General features: G+C 41.4%; 1 long non-coding RNA gene across 1 annotated transcript in view; it reads left to right on the top strand.

The window, feature by feature from the left end:
• Positions 1-319: 319 nt before the first annotated feature.
• Positions 320-27,835, top strand: part of LOC142101604 (uncharacterized) — a 28,593-nt gene continuing 1,077 nt past the window's right edge. The window contains exons 1-2 of the long non-coding RNA XR_012679070.1: positions 320-584; positions 17,273-17,337. This is a non-coding gene — a long non-coding RNA (uncharacterized LOC142101604). The remainder of the gene's footprint in view (positions 585-17,272; positions 17,338-27,835) is intronic.

Here is a 27,835-nt window from a genome sequence, read left to right as displayed (position 1 = left end):
TAGTTATATACTTTTAGTTTTTGTGATGTCCTAGTATCTTTAGCTATGTATATTTAATATATATCTATGTGTGTTTAAATTATTTCCAGGTGTACTGGTAGGAAACACTAATATGATTTGTTGTAATAAACAATGGATCTCTAACAGCGGAGCTATCAGCTGTAATTACAACTTTCACAGCTTAGTTGCTAGTGACGTGCTAAACAGCTGGTATTTTTATGAATGGGAACCTTATTTTATTGGACCATTTGTATCACGTGATTAGAAGGTATTGGTTTACCATCTCCACGTGACCACAAGCACAGACTATGTATAGAAGGCTGGTTTGTCCTGACAATTACACCTCTGATGAAACGGCCAGAGCGCCGAGAAACGCGTCAGTTATTTGCTGGATTCCAGTTGGCGATTGTGACAGCAGAGTGATTACTGTACCCAGGGGTTGAAGAGCCTTATCGTGACTCCAATGGTTAAACTTCTATCTACTACCGCTTGGAGGCTGAACTTCCGTGATATCTGACTGCCTATTCGAGACTAACATTAAGTACTTAACATCTCAAGGCTTCAGTGTTCCTCTCATAGAGAAGGTATTTTTCCTCACACAGAGAGGGTATTTTTCTGTATAATTGGGGATTTGCGCACCAAGCTGTGCTTATATGAACTTTCCGAATTTCTTGTGAGTGATCTCACTAAATTTACGGATCTCAACATCTGCGGTTTGAGGATTTGTTTCTCTATTCGTGTGCTCAAACACATCTACTTTTCAGGACTGAGCCTTATATTTGTTTGACCACCATCCTGCACACAGAGTTGTGCTTATTTATAGGTCTCAACCTCTATACGTACCAGTATACTAATTAAATTTATACCTGCTGTGAATCCATCTAAGGAATTTTCTATGTGCTTTGATTCATTAATAGTGTTGAACTTAATTTATGCCAGTTCTTTAACACACTTGATACTGGCAAATATTTTATTGAATATGTGCAATGGTTTATTCATAATACTTATGAATATACATGATTTTATATAATACATTGAATTGTAATTATTTTAACTACTGGTTTACAGTTTTTGCGCTCTCATCCTCTCCTTTGTCTATGTTTATATCTATATTCAGGTCCCAGAGCCTGTAAGGAGAGCTGCAACTGGCCATAGTTTTGTACATATTTTTATCTAAGGTTATTTAATAGGTTTTTAGAGCGCCCATTATTTATATAATTTTTTGCTAAATAGCAATGTCCTTGGTAGTCCCATAAACTCTGGATATCAGTGCTCACAAATCCACTTGAGCTTTTCAACTGTGGTAGTGGAGTGGACACAAGGATATCATAAATAGGGTCAAAAAGGTATATGCAATCATATTTCAGGTGATACCTCCATTATACCAGAAACTTGTGTAAATTTCTACATCTCATATAGTGCACATACAGCCTGATATCAAGTGTGGCGTATTCGTAGTAAACAGGGTCTCAAGACTTCAGATAAAAAGTCAATCTCTTTAGAGTAAATGACCTCCCATTAAATTATTCTAGTTCACGCCAGATAAATAGTTGATGTAACAAGTATCTGTATGCTAAAATGTGCAATGTTCCCAGATATAGGTGCCAGTAACGGTATCTCAGAGAAAAGTCCATAAAAACAATCAGCAATAGGATGCCATATTAGTAAAATGAACTTACATTGCTGTATATATATATATATATATATATATATATATATATACACACACATCAGGATATTTCTGGAAAGGTCTGGGCACTTATAAGCCCTATTCTGCTCTGCACATGCATCACTAAAGGACCCTCAGAAGCTCCTTTTCAACACAGCACCTTCAAACACAACTGACCCCAGCTCCAGAGGTGGTAAGGAGGAATAGTTCCTGGAACCTAGTTTTTAAGTGCCCAGAGCTTTCCTGAAATATCCTGATTTGTGTGTATATATATATATATATATATATATATATATATACAGCAATGTAAGTTCACTTTACTAATATGGCATCCTATTGCTGATCGTTTTTATGGACTTTTCTCTAAGATACCGTTACTTTGTTAAGTTTGTTGAACAACGAGAGCTAGTAACACAAGGACTTTTAAAGTTTAATGAACGCCCAAGAGCTCCAGAGCTTGGCGATCATCCTTCCAAAGTGCAATCAGAGGTTTAGACCTTTCATATAGTGAGGGGATAGAACTCTTAATAAAATGACTTGGAAATTAGTCTGTTGAACATGCTAAAATGATCAGAGCGAACAATGTAAACTACCAAGAGTCTGGCCTTAAAATGATCTGGGATAGACTTGATGAATGTTATGGCTCACCAGAAGCAATAGGAAGGTCACTATTCAAAGAATTGATAATTTCTCTAGATTACCTAACAAAGGCTACCAGAGACGTAGAGAACTGAGTGACTTATTAATGGAGTTTCAAGTTGCCAAGTTAGAAGGAGACTTACCAGGACTTGCCTAAATTGACACAGCCAGAGGCATTAACTCCAAAGCAAAAGCTACCTTACAATCTGCAGGAACAGTGGGTCACCCATGGCACCAAATACAAACAGAAGAACAATGTGACATTTCCTCCATTTTTGTTTGTGGACTTTGTACATCCGCTATCTAAGACCAGGAACCATCCTAGTTTTGCTTTTACCATGCTAGGTGCTAACCCAATGCTACCTAACCCATGCAAAGTGTCAGTTGCAGTTCACAAGACTAATGTGTATCCTCCAGATACCTTCCACAGGTCTGCCAGATATATCAACCAGGAAACTAGATACAAGGATCCTGGCAAACAGTGTCCTCTACATCGGAGACCACATCCTCTCCTGAAATGCAGAACCTTCAGAGAGAAGCCCTTGGAGAACCGCAAAGCCTTCCTATAAGAAAATGACATCTGCTACAAGTGCTGCTCTTCAACATCCCACTTCGCTAAGGACTGAAAGGTCAGTGTAAACTGCACAGAGTGCAACAGCACAGATCACAACACATCTTTACACCCTGGGCCTCCCCCATGGACTTTACTACACAGTCACAGTGACACAGAGCATGGCAGGGAGCACAGCGGAGAGGGGAGAGACACTACTGCAGTCACACCAGCGATTACTTCACAATGTACTGAAGTCTGCAAAGGAGTCATAAATGACAGATCTTGTTTCAAAATCTGTTTAGTCAGAGTTTACCCGAAAGGTCAGCCAGACAAAGCCGTCAAACTTTATGCAATCCTAGACTATCAAAGTAACAAGTTTCTAGCCAGACCAACCTTCTTTGAAATCTTTAGTATTAAAGGCCCCAACACTCCAAACTCCTTAAAGACTTGCGCAGGGAATTTAGAGACAACAGGGAGAAAAGCTACCGGCTATCAACTCGAGTCCATGGACTGAAGAACTTGTCTTCCCTTACTAACCATCACTGAATGCAACCAGATCCCATATAACAGATCTGAAATTCCTACACCAGACACAGCTATTCATCATGCACACTTGAAACGTGTAGCACACCTGTTACCAGAACTGGACCCTCAAGCCCAGATAATTCTACTCATAGGGAGAGGTATCTTAGGGGTCCACAAAGTCAGAATCCAGATCAACGGTCCATACTACGCACCTTATGCTCAATGACTAGATCTAGGATGGGTAATAATAGGAGATGTATGTCTAGGAGACATACACAGACCAGCTTCTGTTAACAGCATGCTTACCCATACTTTGGAAAATGTATGTCCTTCTATTTTGAAACCATGTCACAATAGCTTTCTCATAAAAGAATTTCCACACCGTCCTGTCATCCTGTCTCTAGTGACAATCATGTCTGTGACAACTATCAAGTTCATTTAGGGTGCACAGTCTTCCAAAGAACACAGAAGGATGATCAGGTGGCAAAGTCCATTGAGAAAAAACAATTCTTATAAATAATGCAGTATGGACTAGTCAAAGATGAGGCAAACAGCTGGGTTGCACCTCTACCCTTTAGAACCCACAGACCTCTCCTACCTAACAAAAGAGAACAAGTACTTAAATGCGTTTCTTTGCTTAACCGTAGCTTTCACAGGAAACCAGAGATGAGAGATCACTTCTTCTCTTTCATGGACAAAATATTTGAGATAGCTTTGATCCCCAAAGATGCAGAGGAATGCTGGTACCTACCTATGTTTGGAGTATATCACCCCAAGAAACCAGGTCACATCAGAGTCGTGTTTGATTCCAGTGTCAAGTTTGAAGGATTATCCTTAAATGATGTTCTGTTGACAGGACCAGATCTTAACAACAAACTTTTCGGAGTACTCACGTGCTTCCGAAAGGACGCCATTGCCTTCACTGCCGATATTTAACTAATGTTCCATTGTTTCCACGTAAGAGAAAAAGACAGGAATTTCTTAAGATTTCTTTGGTTCAGAGACATTGACCCTTCTAAAGACATTGCAGAGTACCACATGAGGGTACACATCTTTGTTAACAGCCCATCTATGTAATTGCCATCTATGGACTCAGACATTCAGCTCATGAGGGTGAGCAAGAGTACTGTTCAGATGTTAGACAGCTCATAGAAAAGGACTTCTATGTGGATGATTGTTTAAAATCTTTACCAACAGACGAGACTGCAATCCTCCTCAAAAGAGCTCAGGAAATGCTTCTCTGCTCAAATCTCAGGCTTCACAAAATAGCTTCTAACACCGGAGGAGTGATGGAAGCCTTTCCTTCTTAAGATCATACTAGTAATTTAAATGATTTAGATTTAATTACGGATTCTCTACTAGCTCAACGTAGCTTTGGGCTGTTATGGTGCTTAAAATCTGACTCCTTTACCTTCCAAGTGAACAGTGAAGAAAAGCTTCTTCACTCGCAGAGGTGTCTTGTCTGCTATAAACAGCTCGTATGACACCGTAGGATTTGCAGCTCCTGATACTATCCAAGGTAAAAATCTGCTCAGAGACCTAACCTGTGAGTCAACTGACTGGGATGCCCCACTACCTATACAGAAAAGGGATCAGTGGGAAGAATGGAAGAACTCTCTATCTGCCTTCACTAAACTTTATATTATGCTCCTGTTCCTTCTACAGAGGTACAGAACCAGAGACTGTGTATATTTTCTGATGCTTCAGTTAAAGCAATAGCAGCTGTTGCATATCTGAAAACTGTGGACATAAAAGGACAATGTCATATCGGATTTGTTATGGGCAAAGCAAAGTTTGCACCACAAGCAGAGCCCACCATACGCAGAATGGAACTTTGTGCTGCAGTACTAGCTGTTGAATTGGCTGAGCTCATTGCATATCAGTTGCCTATTGACCTTGCAGAAGCAGAATTCTACAAAGTCAGTAAAGTAGTGTTAGGCTACATTTACAATGAGACCAGACGGTTCCATGTTTATGCCAGCAGTTGAGTGCTACAGATTAGGAGATCTACCAATCCAAAACAGTGGCACTGTGTATCTACCGTTCACAATGCTGCAGACCACGCTACAATAGCTAAAACAGCCAGTCTCAAAGACACTTCATGGCTCACAGGACCTGAATTCTTGTACAAAGCAGATTGGAACAGCAGATGTCGAAATCTGTACACAAGTGACTACAATCCATACTACGATTTCAGATTGTCAATTGGAGCCTCAAAGATTCTCAACTTGGAAATCAATTGTCAGAGCTATTGCTTGCCTAACCCACATAGCTCGGTCATTTAAAAATGCCACACCTGTAAATGCAAATGGATGTAAGGGTTGTGATCACTTTCAAAATACATACATAATAACTAAGACACAGCAATCCAAGAACCTCATTAGCCGTGTTGTGCAACGTCAAGCCTATACTAGAGAGATTGACTGCATTACCAGTGGAAAACCTATTCTTAAAGACAGCGTCCTAAAAAATGCTAGACCTCTGACATCAGTTTCTACTGACCCAGAAGATCCATTTCTGCTTACTCCTGCCACTCTTCTTACCCAGAAAACTTGGACTATCCATGTTCCTCCCAGAGAGTTCAACACCAAAGACTTATATAAACATCAATTGAGGCAAGTACAAAGTCTTGCAAACACCTTCTGGGACAGGTGGAAGATGCAATACATCACTACCTTGCAACCAAGGAACAAGTGGAATGTTGCTAAACCTAACTTAAAACCTGGTGATGTTGTGTTCGTCAGAGATTGCCAATCACAGCGCAATGAATGGCCTTTAAGTCTTGTCACCAAAACATTCCCAAGCAAAGATGGGAAGGCCAGTAAGGTTGAGGTCAAAGTCTGCAAGCACGGAGAGACTCTGTTGTTTCTTAGACCAGTATCTGAACTGATCTTATTGTTACCCTCGAAGAATTAAGTGGTGGCATCAGTTGATACCAGGCGGGGAGTGTTATGCCTTCAGCATTTTTATATTTACATATGTATGTATTTTGTGTAAACTCCAACTAGTGGCCAGTATTAGCTTAAAATTGAACTCTTAAGGCCTCTGTAGTTTTTCAGTGCACCGTGGGTAATTACAGGAGGTCTCCATTTTAGATATTACATAAGAAGTAAGAGGTGCAGTTTATCTCTACCCTTAGCACAGCATCGATGGTAAGATTGCTCCCTAGTTATGCACTTTTGTCATGTTTTTTATGTTTGCATTACATTGCATCTGTTCATGTTGTAAATGTACTCCATCATTTCTGTATTACAGTTTTACCACTTGAATTATTACGTTCTTAACTACTTGAGTAAACATTAAAGTAGGAGTGGTTATGCAGTCTGTCTGATTATATTCAGGCCAAAGGGAAGCTATAGTGAGGACAGAGCAAAATGATAACTAGAATCTGATTGGTTGCTCTAGCCATCATCTCCACTTCTTCAAACCCGCAGCTTGATAAATTGACCCCAGATGCTCAGGAGCAATAGATATAACTTTGATGAAGGACATGCGATATATATGCTTTAATATATCTCGTCCTCTAATACAAAAAAGTAAAATAGTAAATAGAAAATAGAATGCAAAAAAGTAACATGTGAAAATATAAAATGAGGAAAAAAATACAAAAATGTATTTGCCTCCTAGACAACTCCTCTGGCAGTTCATCTTGTATTTTGCATTTCATGGATTCATTTAGTGTGATTGTTATGTACTCATGCAGTAATGTATAAATGTCAGAGAGAATGTTTATTACACTAAATGGATGAAAAAATGCCCCATTCCCCCGATCTTTGTCTGTTCACCCCTGCCGGATGCGTCTAATGTGTGATGAAACTCTTTAAACTCAGGCATAAAGGTTTTTGCATACAGGTGATTTGACCGTTTTAGACTTTATCTGGTTACAAATTGCTGTGTCTAAAGGGCCATAACGACCACTGATCACAACCAATATCATATTGGCTCATTAGTTGTGGGTTGGAACTGGCGGAAATCTAGTCTTACAATGACCATGATATGACTGCGTTTGTGATCATTAATCAACTACATTAATTGTGCCTCACATGCTTGCCTATATTGTGTGTGCTGTGTTAGTATATGCAACTGCACATAAATGTTCTGCTTGTGATATGGTATACTCTTGGCTTGGGCAAGAAGCTATTTGGCATTATCTGTAGGATATAATTCTTTCATATACCCTGATTCACCTTTTATTTTTTTATAATTAAATAGAGTGTTCTTATTAACATAATCTTCCATTTTCAAAAAAAAAAAAAATGTAATGTTTGAGTGTACCATTGCACTATATTTAAGAGTGCAATATTATGATAAGAACAATCTGATTAAGGCACAGCATGTTGTTTTAGAAATGCATGCCTGCTGCTCTTTCACTGGCAATAGAGAATGTGACTGAGTGGATAGGAGCAGACAGTGGAAGCCAGGTCAGCGCGCAGGCTAGATAAAGGTGCATACCTGCACATTCTCTCGGGCTTGATGTGATCCTGGAGGGTAATGCAAATGTAAACAAGTAGTCAGGGTATAACACCGTCTGTCTCTGCCCCAGTTAAACACAACTCAATCTGTGTTAAAGGCAATGATGCTGAAATACACCCACAAACACAGGACTACATTATCCATGCTCCTTTAGTGAGGCAGGGGTATAGGACTGTATAAGTGGAGAGAAAACTTCCTGCAGCAAGAGAGGGACTATGAAGGTCCTGGGATATGGTGAAGATAGCTTGTGCAGTAATAACAGCAGCCCGCCTGCCCCAAGAGGCAGAATACTTATTACAGTGTAAAGTGCAAGGATACTAGCGTCATCAGAGTTGCCAGCTGTCAGCTATGCTGTTAGGCAATTGGAACCATTCACCATCCTCATTGCCTCAGCAGCCAGTTACCTGGGGTGCGGCGAGTAAGAACCAATTTGAACAACGTACTTCATATTTTTACTACTGATAGGCTGGGAGTACCCTACCATGGCTGATGGAAGGGACTCAAACAGTTATGCATTATTTCTCTGCAAGCAAGTATCACCAATTGCACAAAGCCCCAACTTGTGTACACTAGAGACTTTGATGGAGAGTAATTAACTGAGTGTGTGTAGAGTGGGAGAGTTGAATTACTGTAGGACGAGTAATATTAAGGATCACCTGTTTGCTGAGCGTTGGTCGGGAATGCCAGATAGAAAGAAAGCATATTGGCTGGGTGTCAGTCGCCGCTCGACGGCCGCCTGTCCTCCCGTGGATAGCGCGTCTGGATGCTAGGCACTTCCGCCCTCGCTCGGCCGACAGCTACAGTGTCTAAGCATTCCCGTTGCTAGGTAACGGGACACTATTCCTGATAAGCGCTACGGCGCTAATATATGACAGCGAGGCGGCGCTGAGATCTCATTGGCCACCAGTAGTATTTTAACCCCTCCTGGCCCCATCACCAGTGCCAGAGTTTCAGGTCTATTTTCTGTCTCCAGCGTTTCCCTCAGTGTCCCTGTTGCTGCCTGACTCCTGAATTATTGCCTGTCTCCTGATCTTTGCCTGTCTGTCTGTAACCCTTGTGACCCGGATTGCCTTTGATTACCCCTGTGGATCTCCCTTTGTACCGCGCTGCCAGAACGCTACCGACCCGGCTTGACTCACCATCCCTTCGGATTCTCCTTGTGTACCTAACTTGCCCGCACCATTACCGAACCGGCCTGTCTGACAATTCTTCTCATGCTTCGCTATCTGACTCGTGGAAGGACCACGACCTGCGTGTTTCCTGCAGCTGAGTCCAAACCTCCTTGCGGGGGTCCCTGGTGAATACCAGGGGCACGTTAGATTCCGCACCTTCCTTCGAGTTGTGCCAACGATAGCAGGTACGCTATTCTCAGTCGTGACACTGGGGAATGCTAGGGCCCTGATTTTCTATTGTTGACAATCGTTACTAACCCTATTTAAAATGTGTTCTTTTACTGCCTATATTTTAAAAGTATAACCCTGTTTTATAAAATGTCTCTCTAGCCAACACTCTAGTTCCTGATAGTTAATTTCACAATACCACTGTATCCCCACAATAAACATGCTGAAAGGCTTTTAAATACTACATGTGTGTTAATTAGGCAAGGACAGGGCTGTTGGGGCTTCCCCAAGTTGACTTCTTTACAAACCACAGTCAAGCCATGAGGCCTGTGCAAAGAGTACAAAATGCAAGATGCATTTACATGCCAGTATAATCATTTTACCACACCAAAGATAAGCAGTGGTTACTGTGGATGCGGTGTTGAGATGAAGACACCACTAACTCAGTAACTCAGCGTTATTGCCATGGCAGACATGCCAAGCAAGACATTCCAATGAAGACGTAATGGACCTAGATGTCCTGGCTTGGTGCGAGGAGGCTACTGCACTTGACAGTAGCTTCATAGTGCAAATAGTATCAGAAACTGGTACTGATGACAAGGTGGCACAAATCATATGCGGTTTAAAAGACTTCAGCAGGGTAAATATAATTGGCCACAAGAGATCAGAGTTGGTAGCAACTAAAACCATATTGGCAGAGATAAATGCAGTTATAGAGCTAGAAGTGATTCCATCAATTGTGCTAATGTCACATTATTGGGGTCTAGTCGGTATCCGATGGGTAATAGAAGACAGAAACTAATTGCAAACAGAGTCAGTACACTGAATAACTACAGAGTTTTCAGAATACAAACTAGTTTTATATATTTTATATAGCAGCCAGTAGCTGTAAGCCAGGTTAGCCCACAGAGTGGGTTATCAGACTTAAGCTGAGTTGATACTTTGAAAGAGTAGTCAGATGTAGACCTGATTGGCACACACAATGGCTAGTCAGATGCAGACAGGGTTGGTACACAGAATGGGTAGACAGACATAAGCCATGCTACTAAATGAATGAGGTAATCTAACAGGATCAGCTCAATGGATCAGGGAAAACACAATAATCAAGCAAAAGGACTATAAGGAAATGCCTACTTATATGCCCAAACAGGCACCAAGATGGATTCTTACAATGCAGTATTAGTCTTGTTAAGGGCAAGTTCAAGTGCAATGGTGGTCACTGTGGCTGAAGGCATCATTGTAACTATTTTGAACTCAAGATGGATTAGACCCCCATTGCTGACAATGTTACCTCTGGCACCATACAGCACCATACCAAGAAGACAAAGGTTCAAAATGATAAAAATTCAGTCTTTAATTTGAATAGTAGGTCATCTCCAATACTCCTTTCATAATATAGATCAAAGCTGCAACTATGCTTGAAGTATAGATGAATCACAATGCATATTTAATAACTCACATTTTCCAAGAAGTAGAAATATATAAATATGTATATGCACAGTTCATATTCTTGATAGGCAGCAGATAATTTGACGAACATCAGCATTGGGATTTCATGTAACTAGCCACACATATGAAAGACAAATTCATGCTGGTCAACACATAAGTTCATGTTAATACTGAATCAAATGGAATGCATTCACAGACCCTGAATAAGTCCTAATGCAAATGGAAGCTGAAAGGCTAGAGGTAGCAGCATGGTTATATATGCAAAAAACAAAGATTAGCAACGAATCCCACCAAACTAATGAACGCAGAGATTGGAGATCATTCAGTTCATGAGGATACTAATATGAGACTGCTGAAAAGACATCTAGTGGTGAAAGCTCCCCCTGGTGGCAACCTGAATGAACAGTAGGCCCTCTGTTTAGATGTGTCAAAAATCCACCACAATATGGGGAGCATGGAGAAAGGGGTTATAAGGTGTAAACCTGGCTAACGATAGCTGATTATAAAAACCCCCAGTAGGGTAGTTGTTAAGTATGATTGAGGACTGTAGATTGAATCCAATGTATAAAATGCAGGCACAGTGTGGGGCCATTAGATACAGTTTCTAGGCCAGTTAACAAAACAAAGTCCCAATAATGTCAGGTAGGGGACACTTAGAAGGAGGCAGGTATTGCTAATTTATAGCTGGTAGTGTTATATAGGGGAGGGCTAGGGGATCATTAGTCTTATCCTTGTGGAGTCCAGTCAGAGAAGAAAATGTTCTAAGACTCTGCTTTGAGAGGCACAGGGATCCCTGGGAGAAAATAGCAGGATGCCCGGCAGTTGAAATATGGGATCAACTAATCTGTGTCCACAAAAGCACGGCAGCGATCTGAGGTGAAAGGCCTCCACAGCTTCTGGCAGTAGAGATCAGCTCCATGATCATGGCTTACAGAGAGAGGGCCGAGGAATCCTGGCTATCACTCCTGGTGAATACAGATAGAAATGGCAAGAGGCAGGTAATGGCACCAGTAAGGACACCTGCGAGGTTGGAACATGGGCAGCCCGCCATGCCGACCATCTCACTGTCTGTGTTATCTTTGCAAGTAGAAAGGAGACCAGGGTACAGGGGAACCTCTAGAGGGTAGTCACTGGCAGGGAGATGGGTGAAGTCCAAAGACATGGCTCACAAGAAAGTAAGTCACCAAATGATGGACCTGGTGCCTTTTGCGCTAAAAATGTCAAGTGTCCTTCAGACGAGTATACTGAGTCCCCGAATTCAACTCCAGCAAAAATTCCACCAAGAACTGGCTGCTTGGGCTATAAGCCAGCTAAAGGGACTAGTTAGCGCTGACTATCGGCAAGTTAGGCTTGGATGGATGATTTAATATATTAGCCACCAACGGAGCCTTCAGAAAACCAAGCCATCTTGGATACCAAGCAACGCAAATTTTTCTTATAAGAGTGTTTCCATCAATTTCCCTACTACTGATATAAAACTTACTGGTCTGTAGTTGCTTGCCACTTCCTTTCTGCCACTTTTGTGCAGTGGGACAGCATTCACTATTTTCCAGTCCTCTGGAATTTCTCCTGTAGCTAGTGATTGGTTGAATAATTCTGTCAATGGTGTTACCAGCACCCGCTTTTTAGCTCTTTTAGTATCCTTGCATGTAGTCCATCTGGCCCCATTGATTTATCCATTCTCAGCTTTTACAGTTCTAGTAGGAACTTCTCCTCTGTAAATGTACTTGTATCTATCTCATTTTTGTCAATATACTTGCAATGTAACTGTAACCCCTTCCCCTCTTTCTCTATAGTGAATACTGAGAAAAACTAATTAAGTTGATCTGCTATTATCTTGTCTCAACAAGGCTCTCACTCTCTATCTTAGTCTTAAAATTCCTCCTTTTGTTTTTCTCCTTTCAATTATATTCCTAAAAAAAGTTTTGCCCACTTTACCTACTGGCAGGGCCGTCTTTCCCATTGGGCACAATGGGCAGGTGCCCGGGGCCCGTTGGAGGCAGCACAAAAAAAAACCTGAAAAAAAAGAAGAAAATACTTACTTTGCGGTCAGCTGGCGATCCGGCTCCCTCCCTGGTCGCAGTGCATGTCAGGCATGACGTCATCACGCCCGCCCGACATCCATTGCGGAGCGCAAGGTAAGTATTTTCTTCTTTTTTTTTTCAGGTTTTTTTTTTGTGCTGCCTCCGACGGGCCCCCCTGGGCTGCAGGGCCCATATATATATAGTCACTTTTTATATATATATATATATATATATATATATATATATATATATATATATATATATATATATATATATATGTATATATAAGGGACCCTGTGCACTGTTTGCCCGGGGGCCCAAAATGTTGTTAAGAGGGCCCTGCCTACTGGGCCATTTTCTCTGCTGCTTGTGCCTTTGGACATCTGATTACCTTCTTAGCTTCCTTCTGTCTAACAAGATATACCTCTGTCATTATTCTGAATCAGCTTATTTTTCCTAAAGGCTAACTTATTTGATTTCACAATATTTGCTACTTTTTTTGCAAACCACGCTGGCTTCCTTTTCCTTCTGCTTTTCTTACCCTTTTGATACAAAGGTCTGTTGCTATTGGTATTGTATTTTTTTAATTTTTCCCACCTCTCCTGCTCTTCCTTTAAGTTCCTCCATTCTGCCAAAGAATCAGTTACAAATTTCCCCATCTCTACAAAGTCAACCTTCCTAAAATCTAACACCTTTATTTTTGTGTTGTTTGAGTCGGTCTCTGTCTTTATACTAAACCATACTACTTGATGGACACTGAATACTAGGTTCACACCTACATTTACGTCAGATATTTTGTCACCATTTGTAAGTATTACGTGTAATATTGTGTCTTTTCGAGTGCGCTTCCTCACTAATTGCTTGAGAGATGCTCCCTGTAAGGAATTCAGAATGTCCCTATTTCTAGTGAAACTTGCAAAAGACCCCTCACAGTTTAAATCAGGTAGCTTAAAGTCTCCCATGATTATTACCTCTACTTTTAATGCTATCCAATGCACATATCCAATGCAGGAATGGAGCACAACAATAGTTCAATAAAGACTTCCGCCTTAGATAGTACACAGAGGTACAATGCAACAGTGTGTAGTATCAAGGTTTCCAAATGCAATCTAGGCCTCGGGACTTTTCGCTCCCACAAGTTATCATCTGGACTCTAATCCTGCATACACGGTACTGTAGACCTGTCAGGACTTGTAGGAGTCCTGACATGATATATACATGATATTGCATGTATATATGTATATACATGCAATATCAGATCTCAGAGGCTAGTAAACTCTGATTTACAATAACTATTCTCAATGAATGCAGGAATACATGTGAAAATATTTTAGTCAGCTATACAATTATGGTACAGGTCTAAGTCAGGTTGCAAGTAGAACTTAAGAAAACAGCCTGGCCCATAAGTAGTGACATCAATTAATAAATAGCTAAAATGTTCATAATAAGAAATATCAGCAAGCAGCTTTCAAATACATTTCCCAAATAATTCTAGGAGAGATTTCAACTAGGTTCAGAGTAAAGTCTAAATTCACAGTTCCAATAGAAATGTGTAGTAAGAGAACTAAGCAATATCAATGTTCTCAGAATAAATGCATGTGGCATTTGAATCCAGCAGGAAATGTTCTGAGCGCAATATTATAAGAAGTGGTTATGCAAACAGTCAATGCTTTGAAAACCATAAACTTGCTTCACTATTGATCAATTAATCATATGGTAACCAGCTCTCACTCTCACCTACAAGACCTCTCATGTGCAGCTAACCACTTAAGGATTTCATCACCATACCCCCAAACAAATGTTCCCAAAGCCTTAGAATCTTTTGACTCACTCTGAAAACTCATCTCTTTATTAGGCATCCTTCCCCCAAAACCATCTCTGGCATTTGCATCAACTTTTAATAAATAGCCCCTCCCCAACATCCCTCACATTATATAATTGGTCTTCACATTTTCTAAATAGCCATGCCTGACCCTGTGGAGTTTGTGTGTTCTTGCACAGTCCAAAAACATAGGGATAAGTCAATTGCCACTAGGGTAGAAAGAGGTACTCTCAGCCAGTGGGGCCCACCCTGTATGTATTAATACATCTCACCCAACAGTGCATCCTCCCATTCAAATAATAGTGTGGAATACTAGTACATCCTCCTCCAATGATAGTGTACAGTACAAGTATATCCACCCCCCCCCAATAATAGTGTATACTATAAGTACATCCGCCCCAATAATAGTTTAGTATTAGTACATCCACCCCCCAATAATAGTGTACAGTATAAGTACTAGAGATGTTCACTGACCTCTGTGTTTTGGTTTTGGATATGGATTAAGATTGTGTTTTGGTTTTGGCAAAACCACCCTCGTGTGTTTTGGTTTTGGATTTGGATCTCTATTTTTTAGAAAAATAACTAAAATATGGAAAATATTTGAATAGTAATGTTGAATTTCAGTGGCAATTTGTGATTTTAGGTGAGGATTAAGAAAAGTAAAGGAAAAAATTAGTAACTTTGCATCTGGGCAAAACCATGTTGCATTGGAGGGGAAAGTAAATTTAAAATGTGGGGACAGATTTATGGTCGGGGTAGGGCATGTCCTAGATCAACCTTAAATTTCAGTCTAAAATTAAAACGATTAATTATTTGTGTGCTACAAGAAAAATGAGCCGATATTAGCCTTACATGCAAAATAATAAACTAATCTGCAACCCTTGCATTGTAGTATGGTTACTTCTTTTTCTTAATTTACTTTCCTTAATGACGCAGGCCCACTGTCTCTGTTACCTTGATTATTCAATGGAATGGCTTGACTGAATTACCTTTTGGCTGGATACACTTAACAAATGGTTACAATATTACATCAGGGAATGACAATTCACGCTTACATGAAACTCTACTCAAAACTCTTCTCTTCAGACAAGGATATAACTGTGACATTATAATAACAACAACTCACTGTGATCATCATCATCACCATTTATTTATATAGCGCCACTGATTCCGCTGCGCTGTACAGAGAACTCACTCACATCAGTCCCTGCTCCAATGGAGCTCACAGTCTAAATTCCCTAACACACACATACACAGACAGACAGAGAAAGAGACTAGGGTCAGTTTTGATAGCAGCCAATTAACCTTACTAGTATGTTTTTGGAGTGTGGGAGGAAACCGGAGCACCCAGAGGAAACCCACGCAAACACGGGGAGAACATACAAACTCCACACAGATAAGGCCATGGTCGGAAACTGAACTCATGACCCCAGTGCTGTGAGGCAGAAATGCTAACCACTTAGCCACCGTGCTGCCATTGTGATCTATCAGAACGTCTAGCACCTCAATCTTATTTGCAATACAGTCTTACAAGTGTTTTCCTTAGCTCTTGTATCTATCATCATCATTTATTTATATAGCGCCAGCAAATTCCGTAGCGCTTTACAATTGGGAACAAACATTGATAGGACAATAATGGGTAATGCATACAGACAGAGAGGTAAGAGAACCCTGCTCGCAAGCTTACAATCTATAGGACAATGGGAGTTAGAAACACAAGGGCATGTGCTACATCATATTGCACAATGGACCAGCTAGAACGCAAAGGTAAAAGTATTGAGTGGGCTGTGTGTGTTGCAATGTTGGTCAGAGGGTTGTTGTCTTGCATTAGCAGTGTAGAGGATGGTAATTGGGTAATCTAAGGAAATTAAGATGCTGGTTGAGGAATATCATAACCTTGTCTGAAGAGGTGGGTTTTCAAGTGAACGCTTGAAGGTTTGAAGACTAGAGGAAAGTATTACTGTGCGAGGGAGGGAATTCCACAAAGTGGGTGCAGCCCGAAAAAAGTCCTGTAACCGGGAGTGGGAGGATGTGATGAGAGTGGAAGAGAGACGCAGATCTTGTGCAGAACGGAGGTGTCGAGTTGGGAGATATTTTGAGACAAGTAAGGAAATGTATGTCGGTGCAATCTATTCCTTTTCCTAAGATTGTAAGCATTTTGAACAGGTTTCCTTGTCCTATATTTGTTTCAATGTTAAAAGCATGCTAATGTTATAATGCCCAGTATGTATTGCTTAAATACATATCCTGTGGGGAAAAGAAATTCAGGCACTAGGCCTGTGGAGACCAGCTTGGCATTAGGACTGGCACAGTTAGTAGGTAGACCTGTAATTTTGAGACTGTGCCCGGTCTGACCCTTTTGTACATTTCCTAAAAGGTTGCCATTGTGTGGTGGTAGATTACGGTTCTGTGTATATGCACTTCATATGCCCTTGCCTTTGGAAGTCAGGACTCCATTAAAAGCAGGCTTTTAAGGTATTTTTCCCTTATGGAATCCAGAAGTCAGGTCCCCATTAAAGGTAGACTTTTGGTGTTTGTTATTGTACCTGTTTCCTTCATTCTGTGTACTAATATCTTGGAATTGTGGGGATTGTAGTTGAGATAGTACACTACACCTAGCGCTAAGAGTTAAAGTTGTGTAGCACACCGGTAATGCCGTACATTTGTTAGGACCAGGACACTGTTGTATCATTGTTATAACTAGCACTAGAGTGGGTGGTATGCGTTAGTCTGTAGACATCACTGTGGGTGGGCTAATGTGTGTCGCCCTTTTTCTAGGCGCCAATCCTTGGAGTTACAGATGACCAAGAAGTGAAGATGGTGACTATCTGGCGAGTGTCATTGTACGGTTTCATTTTTCTCTTGGTGGGGCCCTCACTGGTACATCAGTGAGTAAGATATTCAGTGGGGACACTTGCTTGGCTCAAATATCTGTAGCCATGCGCCCAGGCCAAGACCAAAATGATATGTCAGCAATAGGAGTAGAGTCTCTACTTCTGGCCATCACCCGAACACCCCCTACCTTCTACTCTGTATTCCTTCTCCCAAGTAATTGTTGTTGTCTTCTCCCTAGACATAATCCGAATGGTGAGTAGAAGGTAGAAGTACTTATTAATGGGTAGTTTGGTGTGATTGGCAGGTGGTTCGAGAGCAGGAAGGTTTGTTTATACAACACTAAATGAGACCCTGTACATCTAACTTCCTAAACTCTTTGCATCTACTCTTTAATACTTTGGGTAACTCTGAAACACAAATGTCTCTTGATCATGACTTTGCTGTGTTTAAAAGGAGGGAAGTACCGTATTCTTGTAATTTACTATTGGTTCAGGTCTGTAGTGAAGTAACAATAAACAAGGATTGGGAATTATCTCTATTTCCTCAATTGCTGTACAAATCTTTGAGACTTTTCTCCAATAGGTGGAGAGGAGAGGGCAGGTCCAGGATATATGGATAAAAGTTGTTCCTCTTACCGGGTCCTACATGATCTGTGGGTTTAATTACAAGGGCGAAGCTCAGCCTGGGGCTTTTATTGAAATCAACCTCCTAAACATGTAAGGAGCTACTGTTATTGTCTGGAGCAAGTAGAGAATATGTGGCAATATGTTTGTTTTTAACATGCTCACACTTCCAGGTGAAGTGTGGAAGATCCTACCTCATTAATACTGCTTCAACAATTTTTAATAACAGGTTGAAGTTGTATGTATAAAGCTTGTTAGTGTCACTGGGGCTTTTAATTAGTTAATATTTAATGCTGGCAGTTTGCCACTTGAACGGAAAGGAGCAGTGTAGGACATTTACTAATGTTTGTTATATTAAGAGCATTAGTAAGATTATTCTTATAGCATGATAGGTAGCTGAATGTGTTAAAAGATTAATTTAGTTTGGTAGCGATGTGAGGGGGTTAATGATGTATTTCAATAAGTCATTGCCAAATATTGTTATTTTGTGTTCTCTGCCACCATTCAGTAAACCTATCATGTCAGGTTGGGAGGGGTACGAGTGTGCGAACAAGTAAATGACGACAACAGTTACAACGGCATGTTAATCTCGTCTGCTGTAATTCTCAACATTTGAGAAATTAGACTTGTTGAAAAACTGATATACAACAATTCTGAGAAAGGAACATACCGGCAGTGAGATTTACATCACTTCAAATGGCGATAGTTACATTGCTGTTATTAAGGGGACAATGCGAGGACCCTTCTGCTGTATAATGTTTTTTAGGAAGGGTTGTACAAGTATAATTTGTTTCATATTGAGAATTACAGCAGTCACGATTAACATATCATTGTAAGTGTTGTTGGCATTTACTGGTTCGCTATAATGACTACCACTGGTCAGGTTTTCTAGGTGTTTTATAGTTATGCAGAAGGTGGGATAAAGGATATTCCTGCATAGTCTAGTTTGTAATAGAAAATGGATAGGAAAAATCTGTTTGATCTACCCTTAAAATTGAGGGTGGGAAAAAGAGTCATTATCCTTGCCATCATAATATTTCCCAAACTAAATCCCTTATGTGTATGCTCTATAAAAGCCCAGCCTACCCTCTCTAATGTTTATTCAGCATCTGTTGAAATGATCTGTTATGGGAATGTTAAGAGAATGGGAAAAATTATTGCATCAATTGTTTTCAATGTATTATCTCGTTCTTCTCACATAGGCACAAGTCAATGTGGCCCAAACATATAACTGTTGACCATGATTTTTCCATAAAGCTTTAATGTTTTAGGATCCGATCTGATTTAGGTCAGATCCAGGACTTTTACCGGGGGCTATTATAGTATTCCAGAACACAATAATATTAAATAATACATCTAACTAAAGCTTCCATTGTTTTCTGTGTTAATTTCATTTTAATTAATTATGAATTATTTTTTGTATAAGTTTGTACTCTACTGAGAAGGGAGCATTAGGTTTTCTAGGATGGGCTGAGTCTATGGTGTATATTTACTAAACTGCAGGTTTGAAAAGTTGAGACGTCGCCTATAGCAACCAATTTAAATTTTAGCTGTCATTTTGTAGAATGTACTAAATAAACATACCTCCAAACATTTGAGAATTAGAAAGAGGGACAAAGTGTTGCGGCATGCTAGAGAGGTCGTGTCTTGCGCCACCCGGTTGGCGTGCCTTTTGTGGGGAAGTGGATTGTGTCTTGCAGCACCCAGAGGGCTGGTCTAATGATGCGTGCAGCATGCTGCCAGATAGATTTGTCTTATCATTCTAACCATTACTATCAACTCTGTATTGATTCAAAACATTAGGCTACACACAATAACACAAAAATCATTTATTAAATTAACCCTTGTATAAAATATATTTACATTGTATATTAACATATATAAGAGGAATCATGTTCACAAACTATCTTATATAAGAGAAAATAAACTTAACAAGTTGTCCATCTCATGTGCACGTATAACACAAGAGAATTTAGCAACAATGGCTTGAACATTATGGAGGTTTGAAGACAAGTGACTGCTGGGATTCACAAATACCAAGTTATTGAGGACTGTTAGTTTGAAAAAGTGCAGATATTGCCTATAGCAACCAATCAGATTCTAGCTATCATTTATTTAGTGCACTCCTTAAAATGACAGCTATAAACTGATTGTTTGCTATAGGCAACATCTCCACTTTTTTAAACCCGCAGTTTAGTAAATATACCCCTTAATCTTGTAAAGGCATCGTCTTCTTTAAGTAATTAAGGCCTCTGCAAAAAAAAACTGTACAGCATTGGTCAGAATTCTTCTGTACCCAGTTGTGTCAGTTAAGTTTTCCCTTCTTGCATAATTTATAGGATCAAAGCCCAGAAGAAGGTCAAAGGGTGCCAATTGTACAGAAGGATCTTATAGTTTATGTCCCTTATATTGTCAGCTCCAGCAAGTACTGCAGGCTGCACAAACCTCAGCAGTATTTCTCTATATAATGTCAACATGGCTGGGTGCAAAACATGGATCATTGGCGCCTCTGTTTGTAGAAGAACATTGAACTTTGTAAATATAGGCAGAAGTGCATGTAGGAAAAGGAAGTACACTTTTGCCAAATTATTTTTATTAGTTTTTAATATTCTTTGTTCCCTTGGACCAAGGTTAGTATTTTCTTCTTCAAAGGTGCTCACAAAGTAAGCGCATATCCCATCCCAAAAAAACAAAGTACGCTCAACTAATTTTTCTAGAGACAAACATCGTGTTTTCACATGTTTTAAAATCTTTTGGACACCTGTGTTACAATCCATAACTAAATCCTCAGCATTTATTGCAAGCATTTTAGCTGAATTTTCTGCCATTAAATGTACTAGATGTCAGGGACAGCCTACGGCATACACTTTATAATCTGATGATTGTTTTTCCCTTATCCTGTTGAAAACACTGTGGTATTTCCCCTGTAGGTTGCACACTTACTCCAATCAACTCCAATCAACATAATGACAGGCCAAAATATTTTTTATGCTCCGAAATAACTCCTCTAACATTTTTAAGTGCTTCAGGGGCTATTGACCCCTGAATGATGTGGGCTGTTTTTGTCACTGTGTAAGGCCTGTGGGGAACATGACAGACGCACACAAATATCTTACCTTCCAAATGATGGCCACCTCCCGTCCCCTTCTGGGTCACCCCAGCCACTCTCCTATCCCAGCCAACCAGCAGCTGAACCTCTGTCACCTCACTCCACTTCCCTCTAATGAAGAAACAGAAGTTAAGGCCGTGCCTACCAGAAAAGGACTGTCCGAGACCACGGCAGGGAGCAGAGACACTCAAGTCAATCTCGCTTGCCGCCACCTGGATTTGTTCTTGCCAAGTGTGCGGGACTACGAGTATTTGGGACCAGGAACAGTCCCGCCCCAAACCATCTACTCACCCTTCTGTGAGGGCCTAACCAGAAGTGGGAATAGAGAGCTTTACTCACCCGGGCAATCCAACTTCTGGTCCCTGCTTTCCTGCCCGTCTCCGTCACCTGTGGAAGACAGAAAACAACACAGCCTCCCTCTACTTTACCAGTCAGGCTAGTATGTACAACCCACACAACTGGCACTAGCTAACAACAGGTGCACTGACCCTACAACAAACAACTAATGGACGGGTAATGCAACTCTATAAACTGGGTGTAGTGTACTTCCTAAACCTCCTCCCTCTACCTACGGGGAACACCAGCCGGTGTTCACGTTCTACTCCGGAGGGCTGATCCTAAACCTTCACCCAGGTCATACCGAGAAGACTATATTCTCACTATGGGGTCACTCACGGAATCCCAAGGACCAGTCGCTACCTGCACAATCGGGGTTCACTGGAACAACGCACCACCGGAGTGGCAGCTTCCGCTTGGAATCGCCAGTGGCCACCACCAGAATTTGAGATGGTCGCCTTTACCAAAATGGAACACTGCCCAATCTGGAACCGCCAGGGACCCTGCCGGAACTCAGACTGGACACCCAATTGGAACCACGGGACTGACTGATGGAATTCAAAAGGGCTGTGCTGCACTGTCAGTGAGGTACCCAATCACTGCCTCAGGAAATCAGCTTAACCCCAGGGACCTACGGGACGGGAAGACTACTGTGTGTCCTTCCCTAACTGTGTATGTGCATTCTAACTACCCCTTGTCCCCACAGACACAGATTATCACAGGAGTACAATAAGTGAACAAGAGGCCTACCTTTAATGGGGGCCTGACATCTTGCACCTGTAGGATATTCTACTTGCCTCCCGAAGTCTTCTCCGGGTCTTCCAGACCCTCTAGCCGGCGACGCCTCTTTTCCTGTTCGGCGCATCTGTCTTCTGGACGGGGGCACTCCTAGCCCTTACAAGGGCTCCCCGCTGGCGTCTCCGGCGCTCTCTGGCGGCTTTCATCTGGGCGGGGGTGCTCCTAGCCCTTACAAGGGCTCCCCGCTGACATCTCCGGCGCTGTTTGCTTGTGGCAGGGTAGCTCTTTGTCCTTACAAAGGCACCCTGCCACCTCTGCCGGCATCTTCTTCTTTCTAGACTCCGGACGTCCCACGACGTCCTCTCTTCTTTGCTCCGACCGGACTTCTGAGAAAATGGTGGCGTCCAGTGGCTTAAATACCACTGGTGCGATGTCATCACTCATTGGCCACAGCACCAATAATTTAAACAGCTGGAGGTGAGCCAGGATTGGCTCACTCATCCGGCCGCCGATTGGCCAGCAAGGGGAGGTGAGCCCCGATTGGCTCACCTGCCCACTGCTGCCCGGACCTGCGAGGAAGGAGGAAGCAAAGTACTCACCATCACTGGAACTCAGGAATACATTTTCTTTTCTTCTGTCTTCACCCTCTTCACGAGCTCAGCAGCGGGACACATCTTCACCCTCTTTGTGGGCGCTGCGGCGGGACACTGCTCCACAGCTGCACATCCATACTGTTTGGAAATTTTGGAGTCTTTGAAACATTTTTTTAAATAAGTGTTTGACATGATCACTGCTTGCAATTGAAATATGATGTTCCACTAAAAATCCAGTAAAATAAAACATCAGCTTTAGTTACATTGTCTGTTAATGTAGACTTTGGAGATGTGTTAAAGATGTGTTTCGTGTGACAGCCTTACCAGAAGCTCCATGTTTATCTGTAGCTATATGTCTGGTGACAGCATTATAGCCCCCATGACCTACAGAAAAGTCAGCTCCGCAAAATTAACAAAAAGCAAATGTAGTACCCCGTCTTTTTTTGAAGGAAAGGGTGGTGATTCCGTCAATAATCTTTAAATAATGAAAGCCTTTTTGATGTTTTATTGCCTGAAGCTCTTTGGTCCACATCTTACATTGCTGCTTCTTCACAAACTCTGAAAGCTATCATTTTGGAGACACAAACACAAAGACAAAACACTATTAAAAATAGTAAGCACTTGCACCCTGCTGACTGGGGGCCTGACTCATTAAACCAAGTTGCACGCACTAAGAAACAGAAAAATATAGGTCCACTCAAGGGATTGGGCCCCTCACACAAGTCACATATGTACTCTAATATAAATAATGTGCTATGAGGGGGTGCTTCCCCAACTATAATCAATAGACATATACATTTGCTAATGAAACTGTATTGCACAAATCACTTTTTCAACTTGAAAACTTGTACATTTTGAATTTAAATACAGACTGCTTTGGAGTGATAAGATACACCAATTACCAGCTCCCACTGTGGGTCAGTGTTTTTAAACTATCTTATCTTACACTTTTCTACACTTTTTCACTTATTCTGATCTTAAATATTTTGCCTTCATGGGCCAGTATAATTAATTGATCAATATTTTAATTTGTGAATTAATAAATGTGATTTTATATTTGTTTTTTGGACTAGGTGTGCCCTAGAGACCAACCTTATTTCATGTGTACCACATTGAAAAGCAAATTTGTATGTTTGAACGCACGCCTTGGCATAAAAAAACCTACTGCGCATGCGCAGAATCCACTGCTACCCTACTGAGCATAGACAGTAACCAGGGCAAATAGATATACTGCAGGCTATGTTTTAGGGGTGGTAACGGGGTGAGGAATGGGAGTGGGTAGGTAGTCATTGTACAGTAAAAGTTTTCCCGAGCAGCAGCATCTAAATCAAGGTGAGCTGCACGGAAAAGATCTGTGCAGCTCAGTCGTATCTCTTGCTCCTGGAAGGGGGCTAGTTTAAGTGATGAGCCGGCCTGGCAGCTTTACAGCTGCTGGGTGGGCCAGCACTCTACAGTGTAAAAAGAAGATTTAAATAAATAATTGAAAACAAAACAAATATCTTGCGCTCACCCCCTCCCGAAAGCTATTAACCCTAGTGCTGCCTGTCTAGGCTGGTTAGCAAAAAATCAGGGGGAAAAAATGAGTGCGGTCCCCCCGATTTGTCAATATCCAACACTAGGCCAACCAGCCCTGGGATGGTGGCACTAAAGCAGGGGAACCCGTAGCATGTTGAAGGCACTAGGACTCTTCCCACACCCCTGAGACAGTGGGTGTGGGGTAATAAATCTGGTTAAGAATAGAAGTAAACACCATTTTTGTTTGTTTTATTTTTATTACATTGTATATTAAATGATGCACTGACCATACAGCATCAAAACTCCGAATCATCTGGCTATCAAATCACCACAAACATACTCACTCAACCACATGCCCCCTCTACCTACATATATGTTAAACACACATGCCCCCTCTGCCTACTTATTTTACACACATGCCCCCTCTGCCCACATGTATTACACACACATACTTTAAACACACATAACCCCTCCTCATTACATTGCCCTTCTTCTTACCTTTTTCTTCACAAATGACAGAGTTCTAGCAGCCCATCTGCACTGTTTACCATGTGACTGCTGCAGCCACATGACCCGGTGATGTCACAGGGACATTCCTTAGCAGCAGCTTTACAGCAGCAGCTACACTGAAAAAACAAAAACTAAAACCCCTCCCCTCACTTATCAGGACAAACTGTAAGTCTGGCAGGACAGTCAGGAAGCATGAATATATGATAACTAGATTCTGCTTGGTTGCTATAGGCAACATGTCCACTTTTTAAAACCCACAGTTTAGTAAATATACCTCTATCTCTGAAAGACTTCTGCAATGTTATGCATCTGGTCCCTCCTGCAACCCCATTTGTCTTGAATATGTGAGTTATATGCTTTGATTTGTTTTCCCTCAGGTCCCTCACCAACAGTTTTCCATTTTTGTTCCTATGCTTGAAATATTGTTGCTTTTAAAGCATACAAATTCTGGCTTTGTGAATTGCTTTTTCATGTCCAGCACAATATGACTGAAATGGCTGGGTATTGTGAGGACAACATGGAGGAGGGAGTTTTTATGTTGTTATGCCAAGTGAGCTAATTGTTTTACCATGTTGCTTAACCATTTTTATCTGTCTTTTTTTTAAATCTTTGTCCCTTCCTGGATTAAGACATTTCTTTATATACATTTTAATACCTACCAATTTTTTATTGTGTGATATAAAGTCATTGATTGTCTAGTTACTTTAGATAAACATTCAGGATCTTTTAAGAGTCTGTTTTTCCAGAACTCCTTAGGGGTTTCATAAGTAGTGATGTAAATTTGCATGGTACATGATTTGACAGCATTACCTGCCCAATTCATGCTGATATTAGGATAATTAACCAATAGCCTATTCTGCTACATGAGTTGTGCAGTGACAAAAAGAAAGTAAAGCAAGATATTTCGGTTGCAGGACACAATATGCATAAACTGTAAAGGTAGATGGGGATATTTGTTTATAGGTAATGTGCAATATGGGAATGTGGCGATGCAGCAGGAGTAATCTCTTCTATCAAGTGTCCCGCATGAAATTCAGAGAACTCCTGTAGGCCTCTAACTGTCACACATCGAGGTCTTAGCCGCACTTACCATGTCCGCGGCTATCCAGGTGCCTCCTTGTCGCATGCAGCATTCTTGACTAGCACTTCTTCATTTGTAAACAAACACATACTATTTGTACTGCTGCTTTCTTTCTGCTTTCCTCTGAGTTGTCTTGGAATAATGAGGTTGTTGTTGTGGTCCTCTGGTAGGACCTGTCTTAACATATTAAGGATGAACTAGTGTCTCGGAAGCTTCCCACGACTCTAGACAAGTTAATTACCGTCTGCAATCGAGGTGGCTGAAGCGCTCCAAGTTCGGCACTATTCCATGGGTCCATCCACTATCTCCTCTTTCTGAAGAACCCATGCAACTGGGCAAAGCCCGTAGTTCACCAGCAGAGTGGGAACGGCGAGTCAGAGAGAAACTTTGCCTGCACTGTGCCAGTTCCGGAAATCTACTACATTCTTCTCCTTAAAAGTTGGGAAATGTACCATGTGGAGGTCAGTCTAGGAGTGGCCCTTCTGTCCCCAAAAGGCAAGAACTGTATTATCCAAGTAACTCTGAAGCATGCACAAGGCTCCCAATACCTCTCAGCCCTGCTGGAGTCTGCAGTTTCTGGGAATTTCATATCTGCCAAATTAGCTGCTGAACTAGCCATGCCATTTGTGAAAGTTCTTATGACCACTGAGATAGATGGCAGCCAAATTCCAGGGTGTACCATTACGCATCAGACTTCTCCAGTGATGCTTCAAAGAGGAGCTCTGCATTCTGAGACTCCTACCTTTCTGGTCATACCTGAAGACACCAGCCCTGTGGTCCTCGGGTTCCCATGGCTTCAAACACATAACTCCCATATCGAATGGTCAATTCCGCAAATCTTGTCATGGGGTGCAACTTGCTTAAGGTCTTGTTTACAACATGTTCTTCCACATCACTCTACCTCTGATAAAGAAGTGTTGGCAGTTCCTTAAGATTTCAAAGAGGTCTTAGACATTTTCAGTAAACAGGCTGCTGGGACTCTCCCACCTCATTGGGATTGGGACTGTCCCATTGATCTCGTTCAGTGTTAAAACCCACCACGTAGCAGTGCTTATCCTCTTTCGTTTCACAATCCATCAGAGAGTTATTTGACAGAGTCAAAGGTGCGAAGATATTTGCAAAATTAGATCTCCGTGTGGCCTACAATTTGATTTGAATCAGACAAGGCGCCAAATGGAAAAGCACCTTTAACACAAGGGTGGGGCACTATGAGTATGCCATTTGAACTGAGCAATGCCTCTGCGGTTTTTAAAAATTTCATATCTTTTGAGACTTACTGTACCATACTGTTGTGGTATATTTGGATGATATCCTCATTTTCTCCTCCAACATCCAGTACCATCGCAGACATATTAAAGCGGTTTTCTGCAGCTTCAGAAAAAAAACAACTATACTGTAAATTAGAAAATGCACCTTTGAAGCAGAGTCCATTAAGTTACCCGGCCCCATTTGGTTCAAGTATCACACAGGCAAGGAGCAGAAGGAAAGATACAAAAATTTCCTTGACTATTTAAACAGTAACACAACAGAATATATAACTGCACACTTTACACAATATGTCAGTAGATCACTAGAGTCAATATGAGTCCCAACAAGGTTTCCCACCCACCTTAGCCACACAAAAGTTCCATAGCCAAAAGAATCTGTTAGCATTGAGGATCCAGGGAGCCTTGATATCTTGCTATTCCCAGACGCTTGGCCAACTCTCCACCAGCGTGGTGGGGCTCTGAGTATCAGTCTCCCCACTCCTGTGGATGCACCAATTTACCCAGAACCTGGTGAGTATCTCTCAATGGAGTGTGGTGATGACAAGTCCCAAGGTGTAGCAATAGCCTGCTTTCCAGGATATAGAGCAGCGATGATCATTGAGTCTGCTGGTAGAACAGAAACTCAACACCAGCCAGCCTTGCACCTTCCAGGAAACCAACCACAGCATGAATACCCCCCTCCCCCCCCCCTGGACTGGCTCCTTATATCCAAGGTCAAATTTCCACAGTGTTT

Source organism: Mixophyes fleayi, chromosome 9 (genome assembly GCF_038048845.1).
Source record: "Mixophyes fleayi isolate aMixFle1 chromosome 9, aMixFle1.hap1, whole genome shotgun sequence".
In the NCBI taxonomy this organism is placed as follows: Eukaryota; Metazoa; Chordata; class Amphibia; order Anura; family Limnodynastidae; genus Mixophyes; species Mixophyes fleayi.
This window is presented reverse-complemented; position numbering and strand designations above follow the sequence as displayed.